Genomic DNA, 22250 nt, shown 5'->3' on the forward strand with positions numbered 1-22250 from the left:
GACAAAGACCTAACTCTGATGACAGTGCTTCAGCCTATTCATCCAGCCCTGAATGACCTCAGGAACAAACCTCTATAACTCAGAAATCTGATCAAGTAAATTACTACCCCCTTTAAGAAATATGATTGAACTAGCTGAAATTGGGTTTTTGTCACTTGCAACTTTCTACCACCAAAGATCCTTGGTATTTTTCTTCATGGTGGTTGTGTTTTTAAAAACACTGAGTACAAAATGCCTCTATTACTTAAACACCAACTTGATTTATCAAGAGGAAACGTGGATTGATAAATTCCAAAGAATTTTATCAATGGAATTCTGATGTGTGAAATGAGTAAGCATATAATCTACATTAGTTAAAATTTTATTTTTTAATATTAAAAATATCTCAGAGGAGCTTATTTTTATTTTAAAACCCCCTCAAAATCTAAGAAACTTTGATCAGCAACTTATGTTGAAGAGGCTAAGCCATAAAATAAAACATAAAGAAAAATACTTGATAGCTCTTGAGGAGTTGAAACTATTTTCATACTTTGGAAAACTTTCTTGAATTCGCCATTCCCTGACAACAAAACTTCTAGGAAGAGGATCAATGTGCCTCAGTGATCTGAATAAAACATTCAAGTGCCATGAAAATTAACATCTAAGCCCTGAATTCAGGGTGCGCCTAATGAAAATCAGGCATAGAAGCTAATGGGAAATTTAACACAGGCCAAATGTCATTATTGTTGTAAGAAATATACTATAATTAAAACGTTTCTGAGTCCTGGCCAATGACCTACAGTAATAATGCTTTGTTGACCTTATTATAAAAATAATTTTTCATTACTAATTCAGTAAGAGTCCCTTTTTCAGTCTTCAAGCAAAAATAAAAAAGGAAAAATCAGCACCTGATACTTCATTGAAGCATAATACAAAAACACTGACTTATCAAGGAGGAAACCTAATTCCAAAGCCACAGTGAACGAGGAGCAGAAGAAAATAAAAACAGAGATATTTTATAGAAGAAAGAATAAAAGCAGCTGATGTAGCAGATTCTGGCAAAAGATAAGGGAGATACGGTAAAACATGAGATTTCATTCATTCTGTGGTACCCACATTCTAAAAGTACAGGGGCTGTGGTCTGTACATTGGAAGACAGATTGATTACATTCAATCTGGATAGAAAGAACATTTCTTTCTGATTATTATGGTATCTTAAACTTACTTAGAACACTATTCTCAAGAATAATATTTGAATATTATAAGACAAGGTACTGTCTCCTGGAGGTCCCTGTAATGGGATTTTACCTGTGAGCTCAGCCTGCCATTTTCTCTTCTCCTCCAGCTAGTTATCCATGGGAACCTGCCTTTGAGGAGAATTCAAAGTGTGTTGTTCTCCAGGAAAATGCACATATTCTCTTTATTTAGCAATATAGAGGTAGGAGACAGGCACAGTAACAGCCAAATAGAAATGATGAGGGCCAACGTTACATGTAGAACACCATGTATTTTGTGCATTTTGTGAAGCAAAAGAAAAAAAGTGAAGTTTGGGAGGAGGGCATTGTAGCATGATCTCCATAAAGTCCCTTTTGAAATTCAAATGTGTTACCCAAGGAAAATGACACACTAAGCCTTCAATAATCATTTTCATAATAACATAGATTTATTAGATTCTCTAAGGAAAACTGGGTCCATTGAAAATGAAGCCCAGAACAGGTACATTTTGATGAGGAATTAAGAAGGAGGGGGGGCGCAGAAACCAGGGCAAGTGCCAACAACTCACATGCCTTTAGGTCCAGGAAATAATACAAATGTGCTGACATAATGCATGAACAAAACAGAAAGTGGTGGATTGAACCAAAGGGTTCATTAAAAAGCATTAAAGGCTTCCCTGCCCTCTGGTTCTGGTTGGTTTCAGCCAATTGGAGAAACAGACAGGAGACTTTGAGGTATTTATTTTTCTGCTCCTTCTCTGCTAGGTTGCAATCAGTCGGCTTTTTAAGGACATAGTTTGTTGATCCTCTTCAGGTTCTAGTAATTTCTCCTTCCATTTGCCCTTTCAGGCCCAGGGATGATAGCATTGTTACTAGATCCAGAATTCTGCACTACACCTCAATGCCTGCCTTCCTTAAATCCTGCCCATGCCTTTATAAAAAGTCCTCCTACTTAAGTTTCCTCAAGTTACAAGTCTGAATGTGCCATATGTTTCTTGCCAGGACCATGACTGATATACTGGGTAAAAGAAAATAAAACTAGTTTCTTTTTTTCAAGACTTCTCCGAGTCTTTAAAATGGTAATGAGTACTGTGAATATTGAAGAGTGTTCCAGAAAGGAGACGTGTTACAATGGGTAGGGATTGATAGGTCCCAAGAAGCAGAGGTAAGGAAAGCTGAAAAGATGATGTTGATGAGAATGCAGAGCAGAGAAGACAAACTCTCTCAAGTTTAAAGTTCGGGGAGGTCAAGTTCTGGGAGGGGCATTGAGTAATGCTAATCTTGAAGCTGAAACTATTTTCTGTATGCTGTGATTCTTGTAAACTCCTTTCAAGAATCTTTTTCTTTTCCCTTCATTCATTCTTTATTCCTTGTCCTTATATGCTCTCTCTCTCTTCTGCTTTCTTTTTTTGTGAGCATTTCATTCAGGATCTTTGAACTAATAAAGCTAGGGGAAGTGTTTGGTACTTCCTTTCTGCTTTTTACTGTACTTTCTGGATCATATATTAGGATATCATATTGCCCAATAAAACTTTCACATAAAAACTTTGCTTCAACTAGTGAAACAAACCTAAAAACAGAACTAGAAACAGTGACAATAATTAAAAAAATACATCTAAGTCTCTTTTCTACAAATCTTTAAAGCAATGTCAATGATAAAACATTAAATTTAGACAATTTTAAAATGGTGCTGAAATGTAAGTGAGAATTCTGAATCTATCTATCCTTTTCCAAAAGCATAGTTTGCATAAGATGTGATCACACAAGTACACACACACACAACACCTGTTAAGCTTTTATTATGCAAAATAATTTCCAATTGAAGTAAGCTGCCTTCTCTACGTCTGAAAAGTATCTCAAACTCAACGTATCTGAATCCAATTCTTGATCTTTCCCTCCGAATTGGTTTCTGCCATAGTTTTCTATTCTTCAATTTAGGGGAGGCCTAACTTGCTCAAGCCAAACATTTTGGTGCATCCTCTTTTCTCATACCCCACAATCAATTCATCAGCAAATTTTGTCTGTTCTACCTTCAAAATTATACTCTGAATTTGGCCACTTCCATCAACTACAATGCTACTGCCTTGACTGGATGCTTTCATATTCATCATTTTACTTAAATCTCATAACCTAATGATGAAAGTCTTTTTTAATCCTCATTCAACATAAGAGGAAACTGAGGTTACGTAGAGATACTTGCCCAAATGGCAGCACTTGGGAAGTAGAAGGACTAGGATTTGAAAGTAGGCCTGGCCCATTCCCAAGCTTTTGCTCTTTGTAATATGCCAGGATAAAAGGCTTTAAAAGTTGACTCTTAAAAATTAATATGCAATGGTTTGTTTCAAAGAAATCATCTCCCCTCTTCCGATTTAGCAGAGTCAAAGGTTTAACAAGTTTGTTCTTCATAAACCTATAAGGAGCTGTGTGTGTGTGTGCGTGTGTGCACACACACCCACATTTACATGCGGACACACACGTGCATACAATATTTAAAGGAAAAACAAATTTGGTGGATTTTTTTTTGCAAACATAGGGACATCAAATTATAAAAAATCCAATTAAAAGTTGTTCAGAGGTGACTAGTAGGGAAAGGCTTATTTATCCCGTCACATTCTAAATAGCCAGCAGCCTGGCAGAGAGGCAGCTGGGTGCAAGGAAGCATTAGGGAGCCGAGTCTAGGGTACCGCCAGGGAAGAAGGTGGCAGCTGGGAGTGGGGAGGGTTTCAGGATCCAACATTTAAAATGATCCAAACAGGAAAATGCCAGCTGGAAGAAAGGGGTGCTAGGCATCCAGTAACCTTCTGGTAAAACCAATTTTCTGTCTGGTATAACAGAAAGCACATGCCACACGTTAAGTATCCTGGGTTTCAAGAGAAAAAAAGTGCATTTTCCCAACAATTATCTTGTTCATGCTGTGAGTGCCATCCCCACAGGAATGCACTAGGGAGGATGACCTGTTATTAAGACGGCGTATTTTGGCCTATGTCAACACCAAGATGGTTCTTCTGGGTACCAGGATAATATGCCAAAGAGACCTTTAAACATTTTATATGTTCCCTAATTTAAACTGGGAATATGATGGTCCCTTAAGGTGATTCTCTTTTTAAAGGGTATATCATTAAAAAGGTTATATGGGTTGATTCCATTAAAACACACATGCACGCACACACGCAGAATGAAATATACATTTCAAGCACATATGACAGGCATCTAAAGACTGCGGGTTTAAACCCTCAGTTTATCAGCTCTAGAGGCCTAATTTTGCAATCAGCTAAACCTACAGTACATTTTCATCAAGTGCTGCAAATCAGCAAAATATTAAATGAATCTTGAAAAAAATGATTATGAATCCACAGTTCTGTTTGACTGTATAATTCTATTTAAGATTAAAATTACTATCATAAAAAGGCCACTTTCTGAATGTAATTCCACAAAAACATCATCACAAAAGCTTTTACTGCTATTTATGTCAGAATGTATTTTAAACAGTTCTAATCATTTACCTTTGTGGACACTTAATTAAAATTACAAAACCAATTTTAATCTGTAGTCCAATTAATATGCAAATATATGCAAATGTGGTAAATCAAGGTGGTGATTAAGTTAAGGACACTCTATTTCATGTCTGCTTTAAGTGTGAAAACAAACAATCTTTTTTGTAATTGTACTGATGGATTGTGATGTTTATAGGGTTAGTATGGGGTACAAATGTTTATGCATCAACATTATGCCAAAACAAAGATTTTATACTCTGGAGTGATTTAGCATCCAGCATACATTCAGATGCAACAAAGTCATTTTGCAGTCATCTTGTGAATTAGAATAAGGTCAAAGCAAAGTTAAATTTCTATGTCATCCATTTGTATGGCTATTTAAAATTCAACAATCACTTTCTGATGTGTTAGGTAAGAGCCAAGAAGTCTCAAGAATGGCATATTATCGCCCTTTATCATTTAGTGTCCCTAATATACTGGTTTATCTTTGATACTATTACAGCAATCGTTCTCTCATTAAGGTACAAAGATATTCAGCCTTTTTAACCCCTGTTTTTCACGAGTTTTAAATATGGCAAGTACAGCTAAGATCCAAGTGACCATCTTAGCTTAACTACATAGATGCATGACACATCCTTACAGCCAATTCTTCTGTCTTTCTCTTCTTAGGCTATTGTCTAGATAGCACCAATGACACTTAAGTTTTCCGAAGAACTGGTTCTAGGAGCATCACTTTAAAAAGGGCAAATGCTTAACTTAGATGAGACTTAGTTTCTTAAATTTGTGGTCAATCTAATGGGGATTTTTTGCATTGAAAAGATACCCTGCACCTCCCTTCTAAGCAATATCTCCTTCATCCTCAAACCTACCTCTATTTTCTGAAGTGTGTAGCTTGCAAAGATGAAGAACAAGTCATTTTTTGAACAAGGAGTAGTGTAACCCGAAATCACAGTCACATTATGTCATATCTTGGAAAACAAAAATAATCTCAAAGCTCTGTTCTTGATGAAATATCTGTAAACTATCACAAGGTACATTAATATTCAAGAAACATTAAGAATAACAGGTTTGGGGCACCTGGCTAGCTTGGTCAGTAGAGCATGTGACCCTTGTTCTCAGGGCCGTGAGTTCGAGCCCCCAACTGGGCATAGAGCTTACTTAAAAAAAAAAAGAAAAAAAAAGAATAATATGTTTGACATACTACTTTTATGCAAATATGAACGACTTCCTTTTTTGAAGCCTAAAAAGCCGGAGTTGCTCACATATCAATTTCGAAGTGATTATAAAATTATTGAGTATAGTAGTACCTTTTCATCCCAAATATTTCATGCTTCTGAAATATTTGTCAACATGAAACATTTAGATATTAACAAATAAGAACTTGAGCCATGCAGCATTAACTGTCAGCACTTTGTACACATTTCCTAGTGGACATCGATTTTTCACATCACATTATTTAAAATAATCTTTTCCATTGTTAACCGAAGATGTCTTCACGTTCATTTCCCCCATTTCACTTAGAAAAATGAGGAAAGTAGATTTCAAATTGCAGTCCTCTCATCATTTTTAACACTCGATATACATTTAAAAGTATTATTGCTCTGTGAAGGCAGATAATTTAATAAAAAGCAATATACTTTATAGTTATGTTTACTAAAGTAGGTAATGTGCCCGTAACATGCTTCTGGAAACTTATTTCTCTCTCTCTCAATCTGATCTAATTTTACACCCATATTTTGAAATCCTCAAAAATATCTAACTTTCCAAGAACAAAGATCCAAATAAATGTTGAATGTAATTGCTGTATATATTTTCCTTTAACTGTTCCACTGCTACCATCATTACTTTGCATTGTACATATTCTTACAAATCATTCTTCTAAAATATTTTAAAATGAAACTGTATACAACAAACCATTAAGTTCATCTCTCTCTCTGAGTAGGTGTTTAGGGACTGTAATTTTCTAAATGTATCTAGTACCAACATATTCAATTATGAAACAGTCTTCATGTGATGATGCACCTAAGACAGCAGTTTACATTTATATTAACAAACTCTATCTTCATTATAGTGCAAGGACAAAGCAGGATTCCCTTCCCCAATTTAGATCCTACGGTGAAACACATAATGCAATACAACATAAAATGAAATAAAAGGAGGAACATAAAATGCAGTGCATTAAATATTAGAAAAAAAAGCAAGCACAAAACTGCAGAAGCGGCAGCAGAGAGTGCAGCGTTAAGACAATGGACCGTCTCAGTGACAGCAAACGCAGTCACAATGGTTTGGAAGTTAGATGATCAGTGTATTAAAGTCGGTCTTTTTTTTTTTTTCTATTAAATGTTTAATAGGCTTCTCTTAAAAATTTTTTACTTCTTAAAATTAAGGATTTCCTAGCATTATGAAATTTCACTCACATTATTAATCTGGAAATTATGTCAACCGATACAGTGGAAAGCCTCAGCCAAATAGAATCTCCTCTGGTCCAGCTCTCCTAGGAATATGTCACGAAATTGTATTAGTGGGTAAATAGTACCCTGACATGACACTAGAAAACAAAGCATTAATGAATAGGAACACAGATCAAAATATCATCTAATTAAGAGGTAGTCATGATGGGATGTCCTGCTGGCTTTAAATGAGAAAAGAGGGTTGTTATTTACAGGACTTCGTGAAAGTCCTTAGCTTAAAGCTCTCTGGTTTGATCTAATAGCAGGTATGGGAAAACAGATAAAAAATCTACAATTAAACAAACAAAACTTTTTTTTAAAAGGACATAAAATTTGCTGCATTAAAAAGAAACTTACTTAAATAAAATACTTGTTTCTCATTCTTTTGGAATAAAAACCTGGGAACATTTATTCTGCCACTTGAAGGAATATCAATGTTGGGGGAAAAATATATATATGTTCTCAGTAAATTGCTAACTTTTGTTTTCTTTATAATGTGTATTATGCAATTATTTAAAATTAATCCACATAATGCTAACATTTATAGGATTTTATATTTCACAAGTACTAACCTTTTTTAGATTGGACACATGTCTTCAGAAAAGGTTAAAGTTTACAGAAATGGATACTCTCTTTTCTTTTCATGTAGTTTACAGATAATTCTGCCTAAATAAACTGATTTGACCTTGGGAATGTCTCACATTCCATGGAGCAGCCCTTTTGAATAATCTCCAAAACCTACACATCTGAGATGATTTTGGACCTCCTCCCAGAAAAAGCCTTCATCCTAATGGCCATCTAGGGGGGATGAAAGGCCCAACATTTTCTCCAAATTTCTGGGAGGTTGAATGTTGGCTATGCCAGATTCAGTACTCTGTCCTCCTGCCTTGGACAGCAGAAAGTTAAAAAAAGTGAATAATACAAGATAATATGGCATCACTCTCTGGACACACTTTCTCCTAATCAAACAAATCTTTTCAAGACATATCATGAGTCTGAAAATGAATCCTAGAAGTTCACGAAAAAAGTTGGGGGGAGAGGGTGGGGGAATCACAGCAAGAATCTAGGCCTCCCTCTCATAGGCCAGGGCACAGCCAACTCAGAAAACAAAGGCCAGAAAAAGCCTTTGCATCTGTTTGCCATTCTAAACCCAGCCCTAAAGTAAATCATCTCAGGGATTCTACTAAATCTACAATTTTCTACAACCTTTTTAGTCTGTTTATTTCTTTGCTCACACGAAATGACACGCATCCAAAAACTCTGGATCAGAGAGCAAACACCACCAGTCCAAGTTCAAGCTGCGGATGAACAAGAATGAGACTTAGTATTTACTTTGCTGTGTGTTTGATCAGTTTTATGTAGAAGAAAACTGAGGATCTGATGTCCAGAACAAAGAAGAGAAAGGGGTGTATTTCACATTTTCCTACCACCTGCTGCTCTAACTCTTCATCTCACTGTAGCACACCCCACATAAAGGGTTAGCAGTATGGGTGTAGAGGTGTGCATCTGCGTAAAAATAATTTTACTTTCTCACCAACATAACTCAAAAGAGAGCACACATATTTTCAGTTATTTACATTACTTTAAAAATGCACAGAATTTTAAAACTGAATGTGATTATTTAATCCATCTTCTCATTTACAGAGACTTGGAGTTTAAGTGACTTGACTTGTCCAGGGTCCCTCAACTTTTTGATTGCAGTTGCCAGGCAGAACACAGTAACAAGCAAGGCTGCAGAAGCCAAGCAGGACCTCTTATTTCATTCCCCCAAGAAGGTGGTCTGTCCTCAAAACCTGTTAATAAGCCATGACATGGGATCAGACATCAAAGATAGTGGGGCCTAAAGTCTAAATATCAGGTCTCTCTCACTGGACAGTCATTAGCACGCACATAACAGGTTGAGAGCCTCTATCTGGCTTAACAACAAGGCTTTTCTGCCCAGGGGGAAAAAAAAAGCAAAAACAAAAAACAAAAACAAAAAAACTTTTTTAGAGTTTAAAAGACTCACAGACAAGACTCTTAAATTTAGTGAGCATAGATTTCACTTTTATTAGTCCTACAAATACCACCTTTGGTGGTTAATAAAACCAATTATTAATTAAGCACTTAGAATATGCATTATGTCCTCTTGCCTTCTGGGGGGAGTGGAGGGAATGCCAAAATCTTGACTTTTCTAAGGAGCTTAAAAATTAGTTGCAACATCCTGACGCAGACACACAGGATTTTATAACATTACAAGTTTTGCTCTGTGGCCACATTTCTCCACCTTTGCCGAGACTCAAATAACTAGCCATTAAAACTGATTTCCCTTGGTGAGATCCTCCAGGAGGGATAACCTTTATTAACGTCAAACAACACTGTATGCATAAATTATCTGACCTCTATAAACTAATTGGAAATTGCAACTTGATAACAACATAGCCAATCCAAACGGACAGCTATGTATGGTGACCCAACATACTTCAAACGCACTATAAAAATGTAGAATCCTGGACTCTAACCTTTAAGAATGAAGAAAAGGATTATTTCTGTAAATGGAATTCCCTGGTAATTATAACTCAAATGCTGATTAACACAGATCTGGCAAGCAATCTTTTCTACTCTTCTGTGATAGAAAGGTGATGGACTGGAAGCATATTCCAGCCCAGTTTCATGGGAGCCATTCTAAATAGTATGTCCTTCTGAATAAATAGTTTAGGCGCTCAATTATAGATGGATGGTGGTTTTTAAACTCTGTTTACAAGAGCCCAAAAAATTCTCAGCAGCCCTTTGTGGATTCACAGAAAGGTACGAAGGTAGAAGCAGGCAGGAGAAAGCAAATGGGTAGGCTTGCCATTCCTACTCCAATGATATCAGCTCAACTTCTGAGAGCATTATGTTTGAGCAAATGCTTGCCTTGCTAAGGAAAGATGCAAAAGCTACTACCTCAGTTGACTGGAAGATTAGAGTTAAGACACAGACAGCACTGCTGAACGGTTATTTTACCTTAAATCATAACCCCTAACCGTCAACCTTGAAGATGTAGCCCTGCAGAAACAGGAAGAATAAGCAGAACTTGGGACCGAACTTCCACCCCTCCGTTCTGTTGAGCTAAGCACCCATTTATTAGATACTTGGAACGTGTAAGGTACTGTGCCCTAGGTGAAGAGAGGGGATACCATCCCCATTCTATTAACTAGGAGACTGAAGCTCTGTACCGGTTGAGACTTTGTCCAGTTACGTGGGTTGTTAATGGTAGAGCTGGGAATAATAACCAGGTCCTAGCCGCCTAATTCAAGACTCCCTTTTGACTATACCAATGGGCAATAAGACAACCAGCCCTCTTTGATTTGCTGGAAAACCAAATGATCACTATCAGCCTGTGGGAATATAAGAGTCTCTTCTTTAAATGTAAATATAAACAATAAAAATACTGACCATGTTTAAATACTGGCATAATTGACTGTAAGGGTTTAGGAGCAGGACTGGGAAGGAGGAGCCCTCTACCTTTAATTTTATCTAGAGAGATAAATTACAAAATCAGTTTTACACAATAACATATAGAACTATTTGCTTGAAGAGTAAGGGAAAAGCAAAAGCCAAAAATCATATAAACCTGTGACTGATTTTATTGAATCTACATTCCGACTTCTATTTGTTCTAGCAATGCAAACCGAAGAACACAGAGCACTTTCCAATCTCATTTTAAAAATCTTTTTTTTTCCCAAAACTGAGAAATATTTTAGCTTTACTGCTTGGGATGATGATGATTAAAGATAAACAATAACTTCTGGAATTCATGTATTTTTTTTAAAATCTTACATAACGGTGACAGAACCAAACTTCTAATTAGAAATATAAAATGACAGAATCTTTAAACTTAGAAGAACTTGAGATATAATCTAGTTCAACGATTTCGTTTTACAGATGCAGACACTGAGGTCGTGAAAGGTGAAATGACGGGCCTGGCCACACACAGAGCTAGTTAGTAACAGGGCTGCAACTCCAACCACTAGCCCGGAGTTCTTTTCACTACAGCAAGCACTTTAAATCATATCCAGAGAGTAGAAGTAATGCTCTCCAAAAATGTGTCAGGGGCTATAGATGGGCACAGAACCAGCCATCATAAACCATGATCATTACCTCAATAAAGGGGAAGTTTAACTCTCTCTGACACGACCAAATTATCCAATCACTTCTGCCTTAGTTTCCTCCTTGAAGTACAGATATTTTTGACATATGCTATGTTGCAAAGAGTAAAAAGCTCAAGTTTTGCCAACATTTGTGGTTGAAAAGTGCAATTAACTTTTGAGGAGATAAGCAATATGGAAAGGACACCGAATTTACCCTATTGATTATAATTGATAATTACAATTTAGAGCTTTCTCACTGATTCTATCTTATTCTTCCAAGCATGAAGAATTCTATATGAAACTTTTGAAAAATAATACAATTTACACAAAGCTAAATCACCAGCCAAAGATGTTGGATATACTGGCAGTCTGAACACATGTACATATTGGGAGAAATGCAGAGGAAATAGGAAGAGGGAAAGCTCCATAGCTAACCTAAAGTTGTACTGTGCATTCACAAGTACAAGTGTGGCTTTCACTGATTATATTGAAAAATACACTTCTACCTGCAGGCCCTTCTACCTTAATCAGGCATGGGGATAACCACAATTCAGTGTTTCTTGTGAAGGTCTCAAGTACGGGCTCCTTATGTGTGTTTTGATCTTGGAAGGCACTTTCAGAAGTTTTATTTAATGACTGCTTCTTCAACAAGGATGGCTGTGGTGAAGAGAAGGGAAACACAAAGGAAACCCGAGGTCACTGCTGCCTTACAAAGAAGTAGTGGTGGGACCATATAAACTGTATTTAATGGCCCCCAATTGCATAGAACCGTGACTAAGAGAGAAAAGTGCTGCTTTCACCTTTCATTCGACCCATTCACACGTTTAATTCTACTGCCAAAACTGTTGATGTGTTTTACGTTTTGCAATCAGCTAGCAGCGGCATTTTAGATCTGAAGCCCAGACAGTACTGTTTTCAGCAAGAGCCCTTCTTTTTGACTTAGGTCGTGAAAGTTTCCACAGGTAGCACCAATTCCAGGCAGATATAGAATGAAGTTCTAATGGATGGTTGTGATGGCCCGGAACACACTGCATAGCACTTCTCGGGCCCAAATGCTAGGAAAGAGCTCTGTCAAATAGCTGCGGTGTTCAAAGGGACATCCTATGCACATGACCATCGGGTGCCACACCAATCTCTGCCCGGAAGATGAGCCCTGGGCTTTGCCTTCTTGAAGTGGAGGAGAGGGCTCGCCAGAGGTGCACAGTCTCCTACTGCAGGTGTCTTTAAAAGGGCCACTTAGGATTCAAATTCTACAAGGACTAGGAGCAAGCAAATGCCACGTATCTGGTCACACTCAGGACACACGGGATCGATGGCCACAGGACATGATCCTCCCAAGCTACTAACATGATCTTTCGTACAGCATCCGAATGCAAGCACCTCTTTGTGTCACGGCAATCAGTTTGCTCACTTCATAGGCAAAATGGGAAGGAAGAATGCAAATTGTTTACATGATTTGGGAACATAGAATATCTTTGAGTTGACACTAACTCTTAGGAAAAGTAAGAGAAAAACAGAATTAATAAAATTCAAAACAAATCCGAATTCTTCCTTGGCATTATGTAAGTGAACAACACTGTCATCTTCAATGATTAATAGTGTGTCAGGAAGACAGAAAACTTGTTTTCTCCCAAGCAGCAAAACTAGGTAATACAAATAACTGATTCAAAGATTCAGAACCCTGAATTTTCATAAAATTACATTTTCACAACTTAAGGCCTTTTGTTCTTAAAGTAGTTCAACCTACCTAGAACCGGTACTTGGTAAAGCAAAATGGAAATAGTACAGGTCAAAAAAGGTCTCTGCCCCAGTACCTGAAATTTCAATTCAACTCCAACAGTTAGACAGCCCCTAAATAAACTTAAAAATGAGCCAAACCTACAATTTAACCTGGGTGAAATTTAAAAAGACATTAAAGTATTGAAGTAAATACCACCACCCATCCCACTCAGGCGGTGTTAAGAGTAGCCTCTCAGCATTGTGGGTCTCCTTTGTGGTCTATACCTCCAGTTGCCAGTCTATAAACATGTTTTCACCTTTCACATTACTCACATGTGCTCATTTATACGTTATTATGCTAGTATTAGGTTACTCACTGACCTCTAATATTGTTTATAAATCAATAGCAATTACTTTTTCAAAAGTGTTATTAATAATCTCAAAAATTAACATACATGCATGTGTATATCTGCACACATGTGTGTCTGCATGTGTGTCTGCATGTGTGTCTGTGTGTGCATGCGTGTGCAGACATAGCTCAGAGGCAAAGGCAAAAAGAATGGCGGTGATCTTACTAGCTGTGTCCTGACTCTTGTATTTTCAACTACTTAAAACAGAAATAAAGTCTAAAACATTTAAATTTTTACCACCATAGTAAGCAATTTTAACAATTTCCTTTGCAAATTTTTATCTAAAGGGGAAAATATTTTTCTTTGATCTTTTGTAATAGGCTTTATTGTTTTATGTATCTGAAGTGCAACGATTTGCACAACTGTCGAAAAAAAGAATCAAAAAAATTTTAAGCAAAGGATAGGGCATAAAAATGCCTTTTGACAAAATTATTCAGATGTGTATCTTAAGAGACTTTCCAGTGCAATTTGGCACTTCTGAATTTTAAAGCTCGGGCTCCATTAGGCCCCAAAAGGAGAGCATGGTATAGCACTCTCAACAGCCCACTGCATTCATTTATTGTTCAGTTCACAGTCTCTGCATACAACACAATCCCCCAGCAGAGTCAGCTTTCATAATTCAGCAGTACAAAGTCTGCAAACACATGTAACCTAGATCCATATTTCCCAGTGACAGCATATGATAGCAGAATGTGAAGTATTAATGCTGGTGTCACTACAGTCCTACACTCTACTGCACTTTAAGAGAAAGCAGCTGCTGGGATGAAATGTGTGCCAACTGTCTGAAGACAGAAACATAAGAAACATTCCTTCTGTTACAAAGGGAAAGACACACACAAACAGACTTGCTTTTAGACGCAACAAGCACGAAGTTTCTTACTTTTGCCTTTTACATTTCTCAAAAACACTCACCCATTCTGCATAAGCAGAAAGACATGCAATTAAAAAAAAATTCTGTCTCCTGACGGGAAGTCACTCTGAAAAGAGGTTACCAACATGCATCTACGAGTCAGCGTGTGTAAAAACACTATACACCCAATGAGTTCACACACCTATGGACCTATAATTGCTACCTATGTATCTGAGAACATTGGTTGCCTGTGCATTTTCATAGGAACAACATATGGTCCTCAGGCTTTCCAATGAATACTGACTTCCTCTGGCATCTTTACAAAATTATTATCTTGAAATAATCATCTGAAGTCTTTGTTCTAACACATTCTCATAGAAACCGGGCTGTCTCTGCCTAAACTAGGAAGCTGGTAGGTTTGTCACTTTCAGTGAACCCTTTACGGGGGGTGAAGTTTACAAATCTGAAGATGGCATTTCTTTCCACTCGATATAAAGATTGGCACTTCGCTGAAGAACCACAGTATCTTGATTTGTTCAGGATACGTTCTTGATGTAACAGTGCAAAATGAACCAAAGTACTGTACCGCTTGCTATCGTTTAAACACAGCTCTACCATAACAAGAAGGGTGTGACATAATCTGAACTGTTTGGTTATAATTCACTTAAAAACTAGTACAACCTCATTGACCCCCTTATCAAACAATTTATTGTGCATTTGCAGACTGGACACTGAAATAGAGGAGGTAAAGTATTAACGGTGACACTATTTGGCAAGCTCATAGTGCAGTTCATTCAAAAGGCAATTTTAAAATTGAATGAAGAGGTTTGACTAGGCAATAAAAACAGCCACAACGCCAGTGAACAGTACTTAGAAGGAAAGCCTCTAATTATCCTATTTATAAATCAACAGCAATTTTACTGATGACTTCTTCTCAAAGTTGATTAAAATAACTTCAAAAAATTTTTTTAACTAGATCGTATGCATTTTATTAAACTATAATTTAAAATATTATTGATTGAAAAATGATAAAAACTGAAGAGCAAGAATGAGACAGCATTTCTGAAGAGAAACATTCGTACGATGCTCTGCAACATAATTATAGCACTGCCCTTGGGGAAGGGGATTTTATTTTATAATGAGAATGTTTACACTGTTATGGGGTTCAATCTATCTGGGAGGGAAGGTTAAACTTCTTTCCATTAAAGACAGCCTTATAATGAAAAGCTCTGAAAGGAGAATGGAGTCTAATATAGTAGATGTAATGGCCTATTAAATGATTCACACACAAAAAATGAATCAAATTCATTGTATCTTACTGCTGTTTTATGACAAAATTGTTGAAAAATAAAACTATTGTCAAGATAATTGCATATTACATAGGCCGTATTACTGTAAGCAGGACTCTTATTGGATGACCTAGAGTCTAATTTTTAGGTACATTAACAGGACATTACATTTTAAATACATTATTGGAATGTTTTAAAAGAATCCCACTTTTACTCTGTTGGCAAAATCAATTTAGACTTAAAGTCATGCTGCAATTGTGCATCATTCTTTTTCAATTAAAAATTTCCATACATCCTTTATGATGTCATTCTTACATCCCTCCAACAGATGCTTGTTTATATACCAATTTGCTAAACTGCTGCTGTACTGGTATTACGCTATTGTACATGTAACCTCTCTAGTTTACACTCCCAGATCTCCGCTCAATAAATGTGCATTTTCAAAATAATTTGCCTCTTTAACAATAATCTCTAATTACCAAACAATCCCCTCTACTGAAAACAACAAAAGCAAAACGTCTCTGTATTTTTGGAGCATACAATTAAATACATATTTCTGGAAAGAATGACGTTCTTAAAATTTTAAGAAAGGGGTATTTCCATGATAAGTTCAAACATACTTTTAAAATGTGTTTGAGAAAATATAATTCCAAAACCAAATTATTAATCTGCTCTCTGAGAAGACAGGAAGACGTCTCTCTGACTAGCTGTTTATTATTAACTGGAGCCTGAGCAACATATAACATCATACCCATTTTTAAAGCAATACTATAACAATGTTAATCAAGCCATATGTAAAATCTATCAGCATTGTTATTATGACTCTTCAAGGTTTCATAATAGAACCATCAAAGCCTCCCACAGATTAAAATTTGTTCACTGAACTAAAGAAATCCACCCATTTGGAAAAAAAATTAAAAATATATATTGATTTCATATTTCAGTCTGGGGGTGAACACAGACTGAAAAATACTTTTTGCATATCATCAGTACTTAATTTGAGTCAAGCGATGCTGTGATTCTGTTAAAGGAAGCTCTTCATTTTAAAAACATTTATCTCTGAATATATATGTGTGAAATTCTGGCACTGAAACTTTCATAAGGATCTTGAAGGAAAATTGTCATGTTGGATCAAACACTAAGCAGTATCACCTCTTTTTCAAAAATAATTTTCTGTTATAACTGAAAAATATTTTTGTCCCACATATAAACAAATTACTTCTAATTTTACAGCCTCGCATTTATCAGGGGATTGCCTGTTGTTAGCAAATTTTGCACCCTCAAGTTACTGAAAGTTACAAAATATTTCGGTTTAAAAGGAAAAATACCTTTAATGCAAAACCTTTAACCGATTACTACTGCCATTTATGTCGAACACTAGGTTAGCCTCTTTCTCTGGTCTAAGTTCGGCTTTCTAAAATCTGCACAAGGAAGTATTCATGAGTTTCTTTTTTCCCCATTTCTTCCCTCCTTCAAAAGGGCACTGGAGAAAAAGTTGTTGAACTTTCTAGAGAGGGTGTCCCAAGGCTCAAGGTAAAGCAAGAAAAGAAAATCAAGGTGAATAAACGACTGCAGTGGGCATTTTTTTCACTTTAATATTTTACCAACAAGGAACAAAATCTAGAAATATAAGTGAGGGAGTAACAATTTCCCCCAACACGCAGTGCTGCTGCAATTGTGTGACTCTGGATTTTTGCAGAAGAAACGTTATTTGATTTGGGCATCAAAATTCAAGGAAGTTCTGAAGTAGGCAGTGGCTCACCTGAATACAGTTTCTGTGATTGGGGTACTAAAATGCCAGGGAAATCAGAGAGGAGTCCCGGAGGAGACCTTGAGGGGAAAAACACAGAACAGTCTGGAGGACTCCTGCAATCATGAAGCATTTGGGCTCTACCTCCCTCACCACCTAAGGAAGTGTGAAGGAAAAGGGAAGCACGAGGGGAGTGCAAGGAAAGAGAACATGAAGAGAGGGGAAGGAAAAAGAAAGGAGAGCTGGAGAGAGCATGGCGGAGAGAGAGAGAGATGAAAGCTACTAATGGGAATCCATGTTTGTCACACAGATCCACACTCCCACAAAACAATCTCTCCACAAGAAGCCTGGGCCACTGTGGCCAGATTATCCCAGACTGGGGATTCAGGGGTGCAGAAAAAGCCTGCCAGTGTCATTTATGGGTATATTGTTAATTGACCTTAAGGGTTAGTCAAAGACGGATTTCTAAAACAGAGCAAAAAGCCCCATCTGCTGCTATTATATTTCTTTAGGGCAGGAGACTTAACAAAAGTTGTTTTTTTGTTTTTTTTTTTTGTTTTTTTTTTAAGAGCCAACATATAATGGAGCTCAGTGTTGGTATGGATGTGTTTTTAGAATGCCAATTGAACACAAATATCGAGGTAATTTGACCCAAGCACAACATCTGACTACCAAGAGCCTGATGTCATTTGAAGAAAGATGGCAAATGAAAAGCAATACTACCACTGTCACTGAATAAATCAGTACATCTTTGCCTTAAGAATTTTACTAAGAAATAAAGTAGCTGGGTGGGTATACTATTTGTCAAGTAAGATGGGAAGATTTGTAATTGCGGTTGTGTCCTTCCTCCACAACGTTCTTCATCACAAAGTGGTAGACAGTAATACAGAAGTACAAGAAAGATTGTACAGACCCAAACAGTTTAAAAGTACAATGATTATAGGTATATATACCATAGCTCTTAGAGGTAAGTGTGTATAACTGTTTCACCTTACAGATAAAGAAATTAATGCTCAGATAAACTGACTTGTCCAAGATACCACAGAGCAAATAATGGCAGAGCTGGGAATTGGGCTCAGGTTTTCTGGCTCCCAGTCATGGGCTCTGTAGATTTTACCACCCAGCCTTCAGTTAAAAATATTTACATCTGAATATTATCTGATGTGTATTATCCCTGAGTAGTTATTATTATTTAAAAGGAATTAGGAGGAGGGTTCAAGATAGCAATGTAGAAAGATTATGAACTCACCTCTTCCCAGGAAGACAACAAATCTAAAGCTACATAAGCAAAAATAGCCTTTGGAAAAGACCTGAAGGATAGCAGAGCAGTGCCTCATTAATAAAGGACAGAAGGGCCACATCCAGACAGGTAGGAGAGGTGGAGATGAGGTCTTGCAAGAAATCCCACCCCAGGCATGATGACCCACAGCAGGGAAGGATGTCATAATATGGAAATTGTCCTTGAGGAGCAAAGTGTCTGTCCCCCACATCAGACATCCCATTCCTTGGGACCCTAAAGCGTCTGGCTCTAAAATCCAATGGGGCTTACTTCCAGAAGAACCACAGAGCCATAGGGAATGGAAAATCTCTTAAACGGCTTGTGCGCAGGCTCATTCAACCCAGGACCTAGTGGAAAAGCAACAGTGAAAGGCACCAAGACCTCCTTCAAAGGAGATTCATCTGCTAATCTCGAAGTGGCTGCTGGAGCAGGTACCAGTTGGGACTCTGTCCAAAGATGAAGGGGCTGACAGTCGCCATTGTTTTGAATCCTCCTTCTGCCTCATTGGTGCCAGCACTGACAGGCACCCTTTTCACAAGACTGTCAGGTCTGCTAGCTCCAGTGGAAGCACGCTGCTCCTGTGCAGCGCAGCCCTGGCTGCTCTGCCACAGCCAACAGGCATGTGCACCCTACACAGGGGATGGCCCTTAGGTGTCTGTCTGGTGGCCAAGGGAGATACATTTCTGTGCCTCAGAGGTCTGAAATAATCAGAGAGGCAGGGGCGCCTGGGTGGCTCAGTCGTTGAGCATCTGCCTTCGGCTCAGGGCATGATCCCAGAGTCTTGGGATTGAGCCCCACATCAGGCTCCCTGCTGGGACCCTGCTTCTTCTTCTCCCACTCCCCCTGCTTGTGTTCCACCTCTTGCCGGCTGTCTCTTTCTCTGTCAAATAAATAAATAAAATCTTTAAAAAAAATAAAAAAATAATCAGAGAGGCATTCCTTGGCAGGCTACCAGCCCCAGGGCACTGAGCAAACAGGAGACTGAAACACAACCCAGATCTTCATAAGAAAGAAAGCCTTTTTTATGGTCATGGAGCTTCAGCCTCAGGGGCAGGCTTCAGGTTTCCCACACATCCAGAGGCTATGGAGGTGATCCAAGGGGGACTTGGGCAGCGAGACACCATATTAGTGCCTTCTTTTGGCCTCTCCACAGCTCACTGAACCTCCAGGAAAGAAGCCTATACATATGTCTAAATCCAAGATTTTTGTAACTGTTGCCCAGGAGATACCTCCAAATCTTCTGGTCTGGAATTAAATAGGATTTACAACTATAGACCCTCAAGAGTATATATTTGCATACCTTAAAAGCTGCTGGCTAAGGATCTGGCTTACATACCCTGAAACTATGCATTGTTTGTAATCCCTCCTTTTGGAACATTAACAGATCTTGGGATATCCTTAACAACTGGGACTTACCAGGAACAAATCAAGCTTCTTATACAATCAGAAAGATCCAAGAAACAATCAAACACTAGGGCAAAGTTGAATGATAAAGTTCATCTCCTACACAATGGACATGACTTCAAGACTGGAAGAGGTACCTGTTTTGACTAATATAGAGAAAAGAAAAGAAACACAGTGTCAAGCGAAATGAGACAGCGGAATGTGTTCCAAACAAACAATCAAGACAAAACCTCAGAAAAATACCTTAATGAAGTGGAGATAAGTAATCTATCTGATAAAGAGTTCAAAGTAATGGTCTTAAAGATGCTCACAAATTCACTAAATATAGTGAGAACTTCAACAAGAAATAGAAAACTTAAGAAGGCAACAAACAGAAGTCACAGAGCTGAAGAATACAATAACTGAGCTGAAAAATATATTAGAGGTGTTCAACAGTATACTGGATAACACAGAAACATGAATCAGAACCTGGAAGACAGGACAGTGGAAATCAACCAATCAGAGTATCAAAAAGGAAAAAAGACTTTTATTTATTTTTTTTTTAAAGATTTTATTTATTTATTTGACAGAGATAGAGACAGCCAGAGAGAGAGGGAACACAAGCAGGCGGAGTGGGAGAGGAAGAAGCAGGCTCATAGCAGAAGAGCCTGATGTGGGGCTCGATCCCAGAACGCCGGGATCACGCCCTGAGCCGAAGGCAGACGCTTAACCGCTGTGCCACCCAGGCGCCCCAGGAAAAAAGACTTTTAAAAAGTGAAGATGGCTTAAGGGATATATTGTACAGCATCAAGTAAAATATCGTCCACCTTGCAGAATTCCAGAAGGAGAAGAGAAACAGGAAAAGAGGTAGAAAACTTATTTGAAGAAATAATACCAGAAAACTTTCCAAACTTGGGGAAGGAAAGAGACATCCAGCTCCAGCAAGCACAGAGAGTTCCAAATAAGATAAACCCCAGAAACATTCTAAATAAAACGTCAAAATAAAGAGAGAATATTAAAAGCAGCAAGAGAAAAACAACGTGTCACATAAGACTAATAGCTGAATTTTTCAGCAGAAAATTTGTAGGCCAGTAGAAAGTGGCATGATATATTCAAAATACTGGAAGGAAAAAAACCAAGAATACCCTACCTAATAAGTTTATCATTCAGAATTAAAGGAGAGTCAAAATGTTTTCCAGACAAGCAAGGACTAAAGATCATCACCACTAAACTGGACTTAGAAGAAATCCTAGAGGGACTTCTTTAAGTTGAAAAGAAAAGGTACTACCTAGTAACTAGAAAATATATGAAAGCAAAAATCTTATAGTTTAAGGCAAATATATAGTAAAGGTGGTAGATTAACCACTTATAAAGTTAATATGAAGATTAAAAGACAAATGTTAAATTAACTATAATAATTAGTTAAGGGATACACAAAATTAAAAGATATAAACTGTAATATCAAAAATAGAACATGTAGGGCAAAGGGAGTAAAAATTTAGAGTTTTTGGAATGCATCCAAACTTAAGATGCATCAACATTGGATGCTTTATGTGAAACACACAGGAACTACAAAGCAAAAATTACAGTAGATACACAAGAGACAATGAGAAAGAAATCTAAACATAACCCTAAAGAAAACCACCAAACCACAAGGAAAGAGAGCAAGAGAAGAAAAAAGGAACAGAGAGGAACTACAAAAACAGCCAGAAAGCAATCAACAAAATGGCAATGAGTACATACATATCAATAATTACTTTAAATGTGGGGCACCTGTGTGGCACAGCGGTTAAACGTCTGCCTTCGGCTCCAGGCGTGATCCCGGCGTTATGAGATCGAGCCCCACATCAGGCTCTTCCGCTGTGAGCCTGCTTCTTCCTCTCCCACTCCCCCTGCTTGTGTTCCCTCTCTCACTGGCTGTCTCTATCTCTGTCGAATAAATAAATAAAATCTTAAAAAAAAAAATTACTTTAAATGTAAATGGGCTAAATTATCCAATGAAAAGATAGTGACTGGATTAAAAAAAGAAAAAAGGAGAAAAAAGGCCCATCTATATGTTGCCTACAAGAGACTCACTTCACATATAAGGATACGCACAGATTCAAAGTGAAGGGATGAAAAAGATATCCCATGCAAATGGAAACAAAAAGAAAACTGGTGTAGCTATACTTCTATCAGATAAAACAGACTTTAAAACTAAACTACAATAAAAGACAAGAAAGGGAATTACATAATGATAAAAGGGTCAATCCAACAAGAAGATATAACATTTGTAAATACTTATGCATATAACATAGGAGCACCAACATTTTATATATATA

At 37.4% G+C, this 22250-nt stretch overlaps 1 protein-coding gene across 13 annotated transcripts in view; it reads right to left on the minus strand.

The window, feature by feature from the left end:
- GTDC1 (glycosyltransferase like domain containing 1) overlaps positions 1-22250 on the minus strand; it is a 374816-nt gene that overhangs the window by 116262 nt on the left and 236304 nt on the right. The gene's annotated exons all lie outside the window — the stretch shown is intronic.

Source organism: Ailuropoda melanoleuca, chromosome 2 (genome assembly GCF_002007445.2).
Source record: "Ailuropoda melanoleuca isolate Jingjing chromosome 2, ASM200744v2, whole genome shotgun sequence".
In the NCBI taxonomy this organism is placed as follows: Eukaryota; Metazoa; Chordata; class Mammalia; order Carnivora; family Ursidae; genus Ailuropoda; species Ailuropoda melanoleuca.